Source organism: Phascolarctos cinereus, unplaced genomic scaffold (assembly GCF_003287225.1).
Source record: "Phascolarctos cinereus isolate Bilbo 61053 unplaced genomic scaffold, phaCin_HiC Scaffold_4;HRSCAF=312, whole genome shotgun sequence".
NCBI lineage: Eukaryota > Metazoa > Chordata > Mammalia > Diprotodontia > Phascolarctidae > Phascolarctos > Phascolarctos cinereus.
Window position 1 is genome coordinate 301,970,287 of NW_027555847.1, and position 16,305 is coordinate 301,986,591.

General features: G+C 38.8%; 1 long non-coding RNA gene across 1 annotated transcript in view; it reads left to right on the forward strand.

The window, feature by feature from the left end:
• Positions 1-418: 418 nt before the first annotated feature.
• The window catches only part of LOC110222238 (uncharacterized), an 89,793-nt gene continuing 73,906 nt past the window's right edge, over positions 419-16,305 (forward strand). The window contains exon 1 of the long non-coding RNA XR_002328323.1: positions 419-537. This is a non-coding gene — a long non-coding RNA (uncharacterized LOC110222238). The remainder of the gene's footprint in view (positions 538-16,305) is intronic.

A 16,305-nucleotide genomic window follows, 5' to 3' on the forward strand; every position in this document is an offset into this window, starting at 1 on the left:
AGTGACACTGGCATCCTTCCTCTATCTCTCAGATACAGGCATTTTCACTCACTGCCCTCCCCAGTCCTGAAATTTTCTTGCTAATATCTCTCCTTCCTGGATTCCCTGGTTTCCTTCAAGTCCCAGCTGCAATAAACCTTTCCCGCTCTTTAGTGCTAGTGAACATCCTCTTTTAATCATCTCCAATTTAATCTATATCTATTTTGTTTGTACATAGTTGTTTTCATGTTGTCCCCATCTTTAGGCTGTGATCTCCTTGAAAGGAGAGACATGTTTTGCCTTTTTTTTTTTGTCTCTCCAGCACTTAGCACAGTGCCTAGAACACAATAGGTGCTTACTAAATGCTTATTGGCTGTGATTTACTGACATCAGTCCAACATCAGCCCCGTAACAATTCTCATTGTTTCTTTATGCACAGTATGTTAACATACACCTTGTTTGCAGAGAATTTTTAATGTCTCGCATTGATCTTTTGTTCAGAGAAAAAGGACAAGGAAGCTTCTTAATGACAGAACTACAAGCCTAGATCATTTAGAGGTAAGCTGGAGAAAGAGAGGGCTAAACTGAAAGAATTAGTGTCATCTTATTACACTGTCCCCTATCTATAGAGATTAGACTTATGTTAATTCACTAGTTTTTATCAATGCGTTTTTTTTTCTGGTTCCTAGTATTGATAATAATGTTTAGTAAAAGATTTTGTAACCCAGTGGCAGGTGGTCCAAGGGTATTTATGTGTAGCATATCCCTTCGGGGGGAGTAATTCTTAAAAACAGCAGATGGGTGCTACAATGGAGGAAGACCTGTGCCTGAGACCGAATTATAATCTAAGGTTTTTAAGTGGCAATGTGATAATTTAATCAAATCAGTGGGAAAAATCCTGTGGTGGGCATTGGGAGGGAGGTTTACAGAATGTCATTCAGTCTGGAAATCATAAATTAGAACTTTATTCAGTGAGGGATATTAATACAGGGGTAGACGGAACAAATTTTCTGTGGCTCATTCAGACGCCCCTTGAATTGAGGCACAGTTTCTGAGGAGCAGCCATACTGACAAATGTATCATGTGACCCTCGGAACCGAACTGCTGAATGAAGACATTAGAGGGGGATTTTTTGCTATTCATTAAGATTTGTAGAATCCAAATTGTCGGAAAGTCATGGGAAGGCAGGAAGGAGGCTCCTTGGTTTTTTTTTTTTTCCGAAATCCTGGCTGGTATTGGCTGGTATTTGTCTGCCCGCATCATCCAATGCAGGCTCTCATTCTGTTGCCACCCGGAGTCCCATTCACTGGTTTGTTTAACCTCAAAGTGGGAAAGTAACTAACACAAATACATTCATTGTCCATGCTCTAATAGAATTAAGATTCCCAATACACTGCCTGCATTTGAATGAGGTTTGTTATATGCTGGGCTGTGAGGTCACACCCTTTTCCCTGGATGGTTCTTAAGAAAGCCAGAAGTGTAGGACCAGAATTTTTTTTAAGCTCATAAATATGAAGCACACTGTGTTTAAATAATGTTAGAATGGCAACACACATGGACCAATGCCAAGAGACTCAACGTTAAAGCTGACAATTCATCCTTACCCGCAGCACTGTGAATGCAGAGGGGCCCTGTGTCTGTATGAGCTGTGTTCCCAGCACACTGGAGAAGCTCTGTCTAATGGGCCAATATGGTACATGGTTTTGAAATGCACAGTATTTCCCCAGTAGGTGGGAAACTGATCTATTCTGCTATACAGTGACCGGCTTTATAAACGGAAAAGTTACATAATCATGTTTGTTTTTCCAACATGCGTTATCAATGTGACTGGTCCTTGCTGAGCAAATCTGTACGTAGTCTCCTGCTGATCTGGGCAAAAGACACTAAAACGCATTTAAAAATGGCCTCTGCAAAAAAAAAATTCATTATGCAACTGTATGAGGAAGACCGCTGGAGATTGTTATCACCTATTCTTATCCATCTGCCTATTGCCATCACCTACTTCCTTTGGCCATAGCAGCACAAGAATGGTTCTGTGGTTTAGTTATGTTATAGGACCCTTTGGCAGTCTGATGCCACCTGTGGACCTCTTCTCAGAAAAAAAGTTTTAAAATAAAACACATAGTGTTACAAAGCAAACCAATGATGTTGAAATACAGTTACCAAAATATAAAAAAAAAATAATAAAACAGCTAGCATTTATATAGCACTTTAAGGTTTACAAAGTGCTTTACAAATATTATCTAATTTTGTCCTCAGGACAATCCTAGGAAGTAGATACCATCATTATCCCCATTTTACGATAAAGAAACTGAGACATGCAGCAGTGAAGTGAGTTGCCCAAGGTCACATAGCTAGTAAAGGTGGGAGGCCAGATTTGGACTTACTCCTTCCTGACTCAAGTCCAAATGTTCTATCTACTGCACCATTTAGCTGCTATATCACAGACAAGTTCACAAACCCCAGGTTAAGTCCCACAGAGAAGATGTCCAGGGAATTTAGTATTCCAGCTTTCATGGAGGGAACTCCTCACTGAAACAAATGAGCCCATTTTGAGGGCATTTCCCATTTTGCTTTTCTGAGCTTTGACATTCTACCCCAGGAGTGGAACATTAGGGGCATAATCCAACCATTTCACATGTAAAATCATTTTCAGTGTCCTCTTGGTGATTAGCATACATTATATTTGTGGTGGTGGAGAAGCAACCATTTTGTCTTCCAAGGTTAAGGTGCAAGGAAGTTGGTCTTTAATAACAACAATAACAAAATATGATGGTGGAGGAGAGCTCCTAGGAAATAATGTACTAAAATATGGAGGTATTGTTTAAAAATAATAGGATGAATTGCATACCTTTTCCCCCTGTGTAACTGTGCCTGCAAATTAACCTTGCTCTTAATCCATGAATTGTTAAACCATGAATATTACAGCTCAAAATCCAATACTGTTTATGTCCCCTCATTTGTGCTCCCCTTTTCTGGTGCCATGTTCTTTTGCCTTTGGCTTGAAGGCTCTGATCCAGATTCGTTTGGTGCCTAAATACTTAGTTGTAAATTGGCCGTTTTTGGCAACTATATTAACTCATTCAGAGGACTAGGACCACTGGCAGAATCTAGTCCAGTATAATTCTTTGGCCCAGACCTCACCTCTAAAAAGGTGACACCCATGGGGATGCGGTGTCAATAGGTCTGAATATCAGCTTTATTCACTTTCTGGGGTTTTGTGCCAAAGGGATAGTAATGATCTGTGATTTCACTGATAGATGGAACTGCCTGATGAGGAAATGCCCTTTACCAGTGCAGATCAAATTTCCTCTGAAACTTACAGTCTTAGTTGCCTACAGCATGGAGAGATTAAGTGACTTGCCCAGAGTCACAAGACTAGTTAATGTGTCAGAGCTGGGACTTGAACTTAGGTCCTCCTGGCCCCAAGGCCATTTTTCTGTCTACTGTGTCATAGTCAAATAGACTAAAAACAAAACAGCAATTAAGTCTCACAGAGGCCCCTCTCTCTCATTTGGCAGTGTGGGCAGTTATGGCAGTGGTACATTCAGAAGCTCAGCCAGACATACCAAGAGCACTGTGTTCAAAAGACTGTGTTCCTGTTAGTCTCAGGTTTAGTTGTAACATTTCATAAAGTTCTTGGGGGAAAATACTGTTATTTTAAGATCTTTTGTTTCTTTTTGATTTCCTTCTTTCCCACAAATACAGCCTGCCTCAGCCTTCAATGGAAGCTGCAATTAAGATCCACATTGTCTCATTGCCAAGTAATTTTTCCCTTCTTCATCTTGAAACCCAGCTACAGTTTCTACCTATAAATATGGCCCTCAAAGATGTTAGTCCATTTTCTCCTGAAAAGTCAACCTAATTGGGGCTTCCTTTCATTTGATGCTGAATTTGTTTGACAACTTTGGTGGTTGACCAGGAAAGATGCCATCTGATAAGCAAGTGCTGGAGCCCCAGCCGTCTCTCTCCTGGCCATCTGTGTGTGGAGTGAATCATAAGGGAGTAGAAAGATTTATAGGGGTTCATTTGCAAAAAAACCAAAACAACAGTAAAAGACCTTTCACTAGTCTCTCAGTAACCCTTTTTTTCTTTGCAGTACCTAGTGAATGGGGCTGGCACAATACCTAGATGGACTGCAGCGGTGCAGACATTATACACAGTGGTTTTATTAGGTTCATAATGAGGGTGATACATTCCAATTCCAAAATGGATGAGATGAACATGAAGTCTAAAGAAAAAAATATCCAACAACTTTACACGGTTAAGGCCCCAGAATATGTAAACATAAAATATGTAATCTGTCTTTGATTTGAGCCATAATGCTTCTTTGCTTTGAAATCATGGCTGTATTACCAAACTGACAGTTTTAATGGAAAAAGTGGCTTTCAAAAGCTGCTGTTGCAAACACACTGCATAATTCTCTAAGTCGTGAATATTTTACTACCCGGATATGCAGGGAGGCAGTGAAAACACACACTGGTACTTTATTCCTTGCAAGGTGGCATGTAGGGAAATTCACTGGTTTTCAAACTGCAAATCTGTAATAGGTTGCAAACTTATAAATGTGTAGGAAGGTGCTAAGTTGCAATAGGCCAGAGATACCACTTCATAGAGTGATTTGGAAGCATTCTTTTCATGTCACAGGTCATCAATTGTTTCTTGGATTGCAAATGATATATATATTTCCTTTACTCAGTCCCTAAAGTCAGAGGCATTCAGTATAGATGGAAATTTATAACACCAAAGGTGTGCCTATAGGATGCCAAATCAATAGGTGTATTTGTATATATTTTGGCTAAAGATGAATGCCGATACCTATTGTTTGTTAGGTGAAGTGAAAGCTTATGAGTACACTCATGGGACTCTGAAAGAAAATGGGCTTCACCAAACATACAATATTTATGATGGATATTGCCAGATAAGAGCAGTGACCATGACAAAATATCAAGAAGTAAGAGATACAGGGTAGTGTCTGTGAACAGTTCTGTGGCTTCAGAATTGAGTTGTTCTTACATAGAAGTCAATGGGGGTGGATGAATCATGTAAAAGTGGCAGCTAAGCGGGGCTCTTGACATGTAAAATTCAAACATTTTTGTGAAATCTCCATACCATTTCATTTATTTGTGTTCACCAATTCAAATTCAAAATCAAATTAACAACAACAACAGCAACATCAGCATTGTTTAAACACCTACTGTGTACTGGGTTGGTTGTGCTAAGATGGGAGATACAAAGATTAAAAAAAAAAACCTGACATAGACCTCACTTCCATGAACTTATTTTTTACTTTCTGTAGATATATTACAAATGAATTACATGAATAAAGTAGATCAGGTAAAAGAGAAATTCAGAACTCCAGGGAAATTTGAGGAGGTAGAGGTCACTTTCAATTGGGGGTATGTCAGAGAAGTTTTCTTGGGCCTTGAAGGAGAAGAAAGATTTCAACAGGCAGAGAAAAAAAAGGTATGAATAAAATCTTGACTGACAAATTCATTTGGATTCTGAGGAATAAATAAAAGGCTAATTCAAGATTTTGCTAATATGTACTATGCCGGGAACATTAACCTTCTGAAATTCTGTCTTTAATCAGGACATTTACAGAAACACACAGACGCACAAAGTAAGCACATATTTGGCTTTGAAAAGTTTGCTTACCCTTTATTCCCTCCCCTCTATTTTAAATACTTTCTGGCATTTGTTATATTCCTTCACCATGCTTAGCACCTTGCACATAGCAGGTACCCAGCACCCATTTCTTGAAGTGAATCAAATATCTTCCTGTCTTGATGAGCCAGCTGTACACAGTCCTTTCTTTCCTGTTATTTCTCCAGCTCATTCTTGTGAACTCGAGCTCGTCTACAGCCTAGTGTGCTGACAGGGCTCATACTACTTTCTTATTCAGTGTCTACGATTGCTTTGGAGGGAGAGAGAAAATGTGACTATTCATGAAAAGGTGGAATAGAGGTTAGGCTACGTATAGGATTTTCTTGAGGAGTTTATGTGAAATTTTGCATTATTGTTTAAATACCAACACTAAAAAAAGTATATTTGTCCAACAATGTTATGAGTTGTGTGTTTAGATGATGATGATGATAATAACAGCTATCATTTATTTGGCACTTACTATGTGCCAGGCATTATGCTAAGCACTTTGCAATTATTATTTCATTTGATTCTCAAAATGACCTTGAGAGGTAAGTGCTATTATTATCCTCAATTCAGAGGAGAGGAAACTGAGCAAACAGAGATTGTGGCTTGCTTAGGGTCATACACCTAGTGTCTGAAGTGGTATAATGGTTAGGCCATGGGGCCTGGTGTCAGGAAGACCTGAGTTCAAATCTAGACTTAAATACTTACTGATTGTATGACCTTTGGCAAGTCACTTAACCTCTTTGCTTCTGTCCCCTTAACTGTAAAAAAATAATAATAGCACCTATCTTCCAGAGTTGTGAGGATTAAATGAGATAAATGAGATGCCTAGCACATAGCAGGCACTTACTAAATGCCTATTCCCTTCCCTCTCCTATCAAAAAGTAGGGACTTGCAGGCCCTTAAGGTTAAGATCCTGTTTTATTTATTGTTGTGTCTATTACGCAGTCCAGCTCAGTGCTCTACACATGGTAGGTGCTTAATAATTTGCATTAGTTGTTGAATGAATGAAAGTCCATACAAGAACACAGACAAAAACAGGAAAATCTCTACAACATCCTGATTCTATTTCATGTGCCCACACCTGTTTTGGGCTAGACAAATGGCTACCAAATATCTTTGATTATATAACACTATCAAAAAAATTGAATATGTTTTGAAGTATATTTACTTATTTATAAATTATATATGTAATTATTGTGCTAATAATTATGTATTAAAGTATAATTCTATCTTAAATAACATATTTAATAATAGCTATTTAATTAAATTTAGTTAATAATAAATATATTATGTATAAATCATTATGCATAATTATACATTAAATAAAACATTAGAAAAAATGCATAAAAATAAAAATTACATACACTAAAGACAAATAAAATTTGAGAATATTTTATTTCCCACTAGCACAAAATCCATTTTTCGTCTTCATAAAAATGTTATTATTAATAATATTTGATTTAATATGAATTTGAATATTCTATTATTTTTTGAGATCTAGGTTTAAAACTTTATGATATAGCAACTTGAAAATCTGATTCTAAATTTAATTTATTTTGATACTTGATTTTAATGGCTGTCATAGCTGAAAAAAGATGTCTTCTGAAGAGACTCAGCTCCAAATGGAAGTACTGTCTTTTCTAAGTCATGATACTCCTTTTTCAGTCCCATCTACCTATCACAGAAAGGCCTTTGTTGAAATTTGTCTATTAAATCTCCATATTTCCTTATGACAACCAGTTCTTTCAGGCCAATATGAAGGTGTTGTCTTTTCATCTTTTTTAAATGAATTGAAACTCTTCCATTGGAACATTTAAAAACATGTTAGGAAATTATTTTCCCAATTCTTTAAGGTACAGATATGAGAGGGCTTGTTTATTTGTTTGTTTTAGTGACACTGTTTTCTACAATCCACATGGGGTACAGAGAAGCTTGCAGAAATATGTGACCTAAGACCCAAACTAAGCTTTGATGACATAAGGACTCTATGTTCAGTCCTTCTCTGCTCCACTGGCTCTCTTTTGCTGGAAGATCTATTTGCTCAAACAGAGCTGTTAGAGGTAGAATTTCATAGCACTTTTTGCATCTCAGGCATTTTCTTTTATCCATTTCTATTTTACCTTTAAATCAGATTATATTCCAAAGATCCTTCTTGTACCCCAATTTGTGCTCCATATATCTCATTGTACTATAGTTTATGTGCTTGTAGCTCACTGGACTCTGATATGTGTTTCTCATAATCTTTTCAAGTTGGCTTTGTATTGTTTCCCCTCTGCATGCCCTCACTAACTCCTAATATTAGCTTTTGTTAGAGTCTAGTCTGTTTTGTGTAAATGTTCTCAGGCATTGAACATGTGAGGTTGGGAGTATCTGGATTGACATGTTCTATCAATCCAAGATACTTGAAAAGGAATGGTTAAATCAGTGCCCCAAAGTTTGATTTCAGCTTTAACATTTTTTTTTGTTAGTTTAAGCAAAAAGCTGGGTATAGATGTCTCAAAGTCCCCAGACATCCTCTGGGCAATTCTGCACATATTAAATAAAAATGTATTCTACGGAGGAAAAAAAAAGATACCCAGAGTCCAAACAGGTGCATCAAATGATGCATTTGGTGAAGCTGCTAAATTCTCATTGAGCAAAACATAAGGCTTTGGTAGAAAAAAATGGAAGATGACAAACATGTGAATTGCAATAATTGCAATACTGTATGTATGTAATTCTGTCTTTAGGGAACAAAGAATTATCCTAATAAATCCTGCATCTTTCCTAGTGAGAGAAATCTTCTTTAACCGTCCTTAATAGTGTTAGTTTAGAGGCAAATGATGTTAAAATGGCTGAACATTTGGGAATAGCATGGCATTATTTAACATCAGAAATACTCTTACATTTAACATCTTTATAGTCATCTACTAAAAAGGTAATCCTTTCATATGTAAAATACCTAGCAATGTGCATACAGGGAGCAGAAGGGTTGAACAGACATTCAGTGAGCAAGGTAATGAATGGAATTCTCACCCAAGAGGGTCTAGAACAGTGCTGCAAATGTCCCATGCACTCACTGAATTGAATTCACTCATTATTCTGAAGGTGCATAGGATGGATTACCCGGTATTAAGCGAAAGGAAGCCCACACATGCTCCATAGACTTTTGTATGTGTTTATCATTCCTTTTCTCCACAGAGCTAATAACAAACCACTCTAAGTATGGGTGAATCAAACTCAACAAATGCTTTCTCAAAAAAAAAAATAATGGCCCAGAAATAGCAGATATATTTGTCTGTTAATGTACCCAATAATCACAGAATCATCATGCATACATTGTACTGGGAAAAACAACAACAATGATGATGACGAATCTGAGTCTTCTCATCCTATGTCAGAATGAGAGCAATTCAAGATAACCACCTATTCCTTCTAACAAGTGTTCCTATAAGCCTCCTGGGGAAGATGCTATTCCAGAAGTTTTCTTGGGAAAACTTCTTTAGTGTTACAGTGAACTGGCCTCTTCAAATATTTTTCCTGATTTTTTTATTTAGTTTCCTTTTTCTTCCTCATTACCCCAAGGAATGGGTCCTCAAAATGTGTTTATGATGAAATCTGCTTTGTGATAACCAAAGCTTGCATAGGATGGTATAGCTGTGGCTTCTCAGCAATTCATAAGTCATTCTGACCATAGAGTTGAGTCTATTCTATCAATTTAAATCAAATGCAAGAGGCTTTGAAAATAATACAGAAATACAAGTCAGTCTAATCAGTTCACCACAGAGGAAGAAAACTCCTAATAAGCCTGACCAAAAGTTGTGCAATTAATTGCTATTAACATTCTAGAAAGATTATATAGTATAATGGATAGGGAGTTGGCCTCAGAGTCAGGAAGGAAGATTCCATCTTTGACTCCTATTAGTATGACTGTGGGCAAGTCACACAACCTCTATTTGCCTAGGTTCCCTCATCTATGAAATAAAGATAGCCTTTAAGGTCCCTTCCTGCTCTAAATCTATGATCTTATGTCTCTCAATGCCCCAGGCAATTCTCTTTGAGTTACAGAGCAAGTACAGTTCTATATTAGTAGAAGTAGTTTCCACACTGGGAGTTTCCTACATGAAAGAAATCATAGATTTAGTCCAAAAACAAGACAAAACCAAATATATTCTGAGGTCTCCCAGTTCAGGCCTGCTTAGTATTGCACACAACTGACATTTTCTGCTTATCACTGAGGGCTGGTATGGGATGAACGATTGATAAAGACATTCATTAAGTGCTGCTATATGCCAAACACTGTGTTAAGTACTAGAGATACAAATTTTAAAGAGAAAAAAAAACAATTATACAGTCAAGCAGCTCACACTCTAATTGGGTGGGGGGTACAGTGACTTTCCTCTTTGTCCTTGCTCTGCCCACAAGAGCAGCTACCACCTGGCACTTTTTTTTGCTCCTTCCTTTAGGCTAGGGACAGGAAATGGCCTTTTGAGATGGTTCCTGCCTGTCTTTCACTTCTCTTCTGGCTGGTGACAAATGACAGTTGTCATGTCCTTGTGTTTTCCTGGGCCTTTGTCCTTCCCACACCAGAGGAGACTAGCAACCTCATTGCTTCCTTCTCATCTTGCCCTTTTCCCTATGGGTGAGCAGAGGTCTGGCTTTGCTTATGTGCTTGATTTCTTATTCTCTCTTATTCTGCTAGATGAGACTTTGGAGAACCTATCCTTGATATCTTCTCTCTTGGAGAAAGGAACTATAGGAAACTGAGAAGGCATCTCAGCTTCTAGAGGGAAGAATAATGGCCAGAAGTCTTTTCTCTCTCTTCCTTTTTCCCTTTCTCTGTTAGAAATTGGAAAGTCCAATGACCTCACATTTGGGTGGGCCCCACTGGGTGTAAAATAGAGTTTGATGGTAATGATTGCAGTCTTCCTTCCATGAATAACTCCATATTTCATGTTTTTAGGATTATTGTTAAGGTTTTTATCTTCTTGATTTATTGTTGATTTGTTTTGGTCATGTCTAACTCTTTGTGACTTGTCCAGGGTCACACAGCTAATAAGTGTTTGATGCCAGATTTAAACTCAGGAAAATGGGCACTCTATTCACTGTGCCACCTAGCTAGTTTTCCATGTTTGTTTAACAATTTCAGCTGTCCCACATACTTGGTAGCATGGTTACTTTTGGCTCAGGAATTTTCCTAACAGTCTAGTGATTCATAGTCCTAACTAAATAGCTCTCTCTTTAGAGAAAAAAAATAATGTGTATTTGTTTTGTGGCATTCAGCTTTGTAGGCATTCTATGACCAAGGCCAGATTTAGGGATGCAGCAGATTCAACAGCTGGTGGAAGTTTGGGATTCTTCTTTTAGCAGTAACATTAGCATTAATTAACTATAGCCTACTAGATTGAATGCATTCATCCAATTTATCTAAATCCTCCTACATTCAAATTCTTCCTTTCAGTGAATTGCAATTATAGCAAAGGCTATAACAAAATCACTGTCTAATTTGCTCTATTTATTAAAGAACATGGAGAAACTATCTTTAAGTACAGGGTGTCAACCAGGTAGATGATTAGCCTTATGTATCAGCAGATTAGGTAGGTACCTGTATGGTATGGTCAGAGAAGCTTCCAAATATCTTATCCAGTATCTACACCAAAATTCTAACCATTACGAATTTGAACAGCAAACATAGGATCATAATCACCAGAACACTGATATTAAAATGGATCCTTTTTAACTTTATTAACATATTAATATGGATGATACTTAATAAACTCTGACAGCTGGATAAGTAAGATGTACTATAAGAAAGATATGTTTTAATGAAAGTTAATTAAGTTAATTTTTTAAGTAAGTTAAAGAATACACTTGACCCCTGCTGCAGTACTCTGTCCCTGATCTGTCTACCCACCTTCAAAGATTAAAGGCTGGGGAGAATTTCAAGAGGCAGAAATTGTTGGGGGGTAGGGGAAGGGTCAGTGATGATAAATTGATTGAAAAGAAGGCATTTTATGCATAGGGCACATGCTTGGGCATTGTGCCTCTTCAAAGTTGTAGAGCCAAGACAGTGTGGCAAGTAGTTCAATACTGCAAGAACATGGCGCAGACGTGGCTGTCTGACTTCCCAGTTCACTGTTGCCCCTTTCGTTTGTTATGGTGATAGCAGGCAAAGCCTCAACCAGATATTATGAGACAGCTAGATGATGCAGTGTTGGGAATGCTAGAGCTGGATTCAAGATGTGATTTCAAATCCTACCTCAAACACTTATGAGCTGTATACCCTCGAATCACTTAATCTCTGTCTGCCTCAGCTATAAAAGGAGATAATAATAGTACCTACTCCCCAGGGTTATTGGAAGGACCAAATGATATCATATTTGTAAGGTGCTTAGCACAGTGGGGCAACTAGGTAGCACAGTGAATAAAGTGCCAGGCCTGGAATTAGGAGGCCTCATGTTCCTGAGTTCAAATCTGGCCTCAGACACTTACTAACTATGTGACCCTGGGTAAATCACTTAACCCTGCTTGCCTTAGTTTCCTCATCTGTAAAATGAGCTGAAGAAGGAAACGGCAAACCACTCCAGAATCTTTGCCAGGAAAACTCCAAATGGGGTCAGATATGGTTGAACAACACAAGCTTAGCACAAGGCCTGGCATGTAATAGGCATTATATAAATGCTGTTTATTATTGTTACTTTAGTGCATAAGTTAGTTATCAGAGTCCAGATCTTCACATTACAGGTGAATTCTTTCAATGCATTGAGTCACTCTGGGTGGGTAACACAATCCTTGGGCAGAGGCATCAGAACCTTCCCCATCAATGGGATCGTGGTTCTCTTCCACACAGGACAACTCCTCTATAGGATATAAGTTCTTTGAAAGTAGTAACTGTTTTGTTTTGTCTTTGTCACCCTAGCATAGTTCCTTGCACCTAGTAGGAACTTAATAAATGCTTAATAAGTGGTCAATACTCAATTGAATGAACGGGCTCCAAATTCCATGGAAAGAAAGACCTCTAGGGAGTTACAGTTACTCTCAGGGATGGAGAAGGGTGGGGCCCCCAAGACCCTCTGCAGGAGCTCCCTTGTATGTGTCCTAAACTTGTCCTAAACTCTCCAGCTGAATCCTCTGCTGGGGCACAATTCAATCATTCTGGTTTCCTCAGAACAAAGTAGGTCAGTCTAATACCGGCATCAGGCCTAGATCAGATGCTACTAATTTAAGATCATAGATTTAGGGCTAGAAGAGACCTTACCATAAAAACCCCTCCTTTTACAAATGAGCATACTGAGGCCCAAAGAGTTGACACAATTTACTTAAGATCACACAGATAGCAACAGAACTAGGTTCTGAGTACACTGGTCCTCTGACTTCCAATCTAGTATTTTTCCTGCCGTACATTGTTTCCGGACCCTTGTCCTCACTGAATAACTCGGATGGCCTATTGGTGGCTGACAAGGCCTATGTGCCTGTGCCTGGATGTCTGTCTCTTACTGTATCTCTATGAATAAGAGGCATGTCAACTTAGCTTATCTCTTACCTGACCTCAGGGGGCATTGCCCTTTTCATCACCTCGTGGAAGGAAACAGCTGTCTCCTGGGCATGGGCTTCGCCTCACCCTCATTCCTCTTTGATCCCGCTGAGGTTTCTATTCCAGTACCTTCTGCAGAACCTCAGAGACTTCCTCCCTTTTTGTTGCTGATGTAAATAACATTATCTCCCTCTCTCTTTGACAAACCCTGTTATGTACAAGGGTCCTAGAGCCAGCCTTGGAGCCAGGAAGACCCGGGTTCAAGCCCCTCCTCTGATGCAAACTTGTGACCCTCGCTTAAATCACACAATTTCTCAACACTCTAGACAACTTTTTAAGACTCCGTGTTACATAGAAGGTGCTGATCTACATTATGCTATCTACCCAGACTTCTCAGTGCATGGATAGTATAATTGATCTGTGAGGCATTCATCTGTAATGCATCTGGAAGACTTCACTTGGCAATTCCCAAAAGGTCCCATGAGGACCATTAAATGTCTCCTGCTTCAGGCAATTTGGGATAGCAGGGCATGAGCAGCTGAAGAATCAGGAAGGGCTTCAAGGAGAAGGTGAAGCTTGTGCTGAGTCTGAAGCAACCAGCAATTCTAAGATACAGAGATGAGGAGGGAGAGTATTCCAGGACTGGGGAGCTTACACTATTGAAAACAAACAAAAAAACAAAAAAACACTTACTAAGAGTCTGACATATGCCAGGTACCATGCTTTCTAGATGTTAAATCATTTGATCTTCCACAACCCTCTGTGGTAGATGCTATTGTAATCCCCATTTTACAGTTGAGGAAACTGAGGCAAATAGAGGTTAAGTGAATTGCCCAGGGTCATGCAGAAGGTGCATGAGAAGGTCTGAGGCTGGATGAACTCATGTCTTTCCAACTTTAGGCCCAGCACTCCATCCATTGCCTTTAGCTATTTAATTCTAATTAATATTTAATTTAATAATAATATTTAACTGTAATTCTAAGTGTTGTAGCAGGAGCAATGTTTTATAAGTGCTATAGAAATGTGAGCTGGTTTTTTATGTTATATAACTCTCCCTCAACCCCAGTATAATGTAAGCTCCTAAAAGGTAGCAATTGCTTTTTTCCTTTCTCTGTATCCCCAGCCTTAACATAGTGCCTGGAGTATAGCAGGCATTTAATAAATGCATATTTACTGACTTTTTGTTTTGTCTTTGTTTATTCTATGCCTATCATAGTTCTTTATACATAGTAAGGACCTGCCTACTTAATAAATGGGCAGCTAGGTGGCGAAGTGGGTAGAGTGTTGAACCTGGAGTCAGGAAGACTCATCTTTGTGAGTTCAAATCTTATCTCAAACACTTACTATCTGTATGACCCTGGGCAAGTCACTTAACTCTGTTCCAGTTCCCTCATCTGTAATATGAGGAAATGGCAAACTACTTCAGTATCTTTGTCAAGAAACCCCAAATGGGGTCACAAAGATTTGGACATGACTGAAATGACTGAACAACTTAATAAATGCTTCTTGAATTATTGGTAGTTTTGATTTTCCAAATTAATGCTTCTAGAAAAGAAAATTGCCCTTGAAAAGTAATCAGCATTTTAAAAAGTGGATCTATGAGGAAACAAGCTCTTACCTAACAAAGGACTTGTGTTCAAATCCTACCTCTGACACTTACTACTTTTGTGACCCCCAAACTCCCTTCTTCTACAAATGTCTTTCTTTTTGTCAGCAGCTCCAATGTTCTTCCATTTTTCTAGGCTCATGACCTTAGCGTTATCTTCCACTCCTCATTCTCTCTCATCTCATGTATCCTATCGGTTGCCAAATCTTTCCATTTCTGACTTCACAATATCTCTTGCTTGAAATCTCTTCTTTCTACTTACCTGACTACCCTCTTACTCAGGCCCTGAGGACTTCTTGTCCAGAGTATTATAACGGTCTCCTAATTGGCCTCCCTACTTCAACTCTTTCATGAGACCTTGGGCAAATCACTTAACATCCCTGGGCCTTAGTTTCTTCATCTGTAAAATGAAGAAGTTGGGCAAGATGGCTTCTGAGGTCTCTTCCAGGTCTAGAGTTATAATCTAGTTTTCTTTCTGATTATGAATCACCTCTTTTCTGCCTGCTAGAACAAATATTGTTGTCTCAGAGAGAGAACTGCACATACAAGTATTAGAAAACTCCTTCAACCAAAAGGAAATGAATAATCGCCTTTGGAAAATAGCACATGGACATGGGGATAACTTGGACTATGTTTCCCTTGGACCTGTCAGAAGAACAATGACTTCCAAAGTAAACTGAGTCATGGAGAGAGTACATGAGTTTCTAAATAGCCTAGTGAGCATGTGTATAAATTTCTACAAGCAGGATTAGTAGTAAAAGTGATGTGGTGCTTGGGTGCCTATGCTTGGGTGCTTATGTTTGGGTACTTGTACTTGGACCCCAATTTCTCCCTAGCCTCAGAAACACTGTCCCTGACAGTTTCTCCCCCAGCCCAAGGACCCTGTGCCTAGCAATTACTCATGAGTGGGCCCCAGCAAGACCCTTGTCTCTCTCCTCGGTGCAGTTCCAAACAGCACCTGAAGGATTTATTAGTTTGAACTGGCTTTGCACTGGATCATAAAGACATTTTTACCCACTGGACTATCTCCTACCACCCTACCTCATTATCTACATCCTGGGCTCCTCATTAACTGTATTCTAGACTTAAGACATATGTATACTCCCTACATCTATCTTGTCTAACAAGACATTGATTGGTTTCAGACTGGACAACTCTCAGTTACCCTGAACTCTGGTTGACTTAGTGATGTAGCAGGCCTAAAACCACACCTCCCTGTGGCCACCCTTGTGGGCTTTTCCCAGTGGACTCTGGGTAAAACACCTTCGCAGTAGGTACAAGAAGTGCATGTTCCTTTAAGAACTGACCACTCCTTAACCACTCCCTAATCCCACCTGAATCCCCTAGTTAGCATATTTGGCACATGTTTTATTGTATTTTATCTTATATAAACTTTAACTATACCTCTCTAAGGTTGAAAGGAATCCTTAAGAATCCTTGCCCGCTGAAAAGCATAACAATAAACTTTGCCACCTTGACTTAAAGAATGCTTGAGTCCGTGAATTCATTCCAGATGACCCATCTTGTACTTCAGTCTTTGAGGGGTCACAAC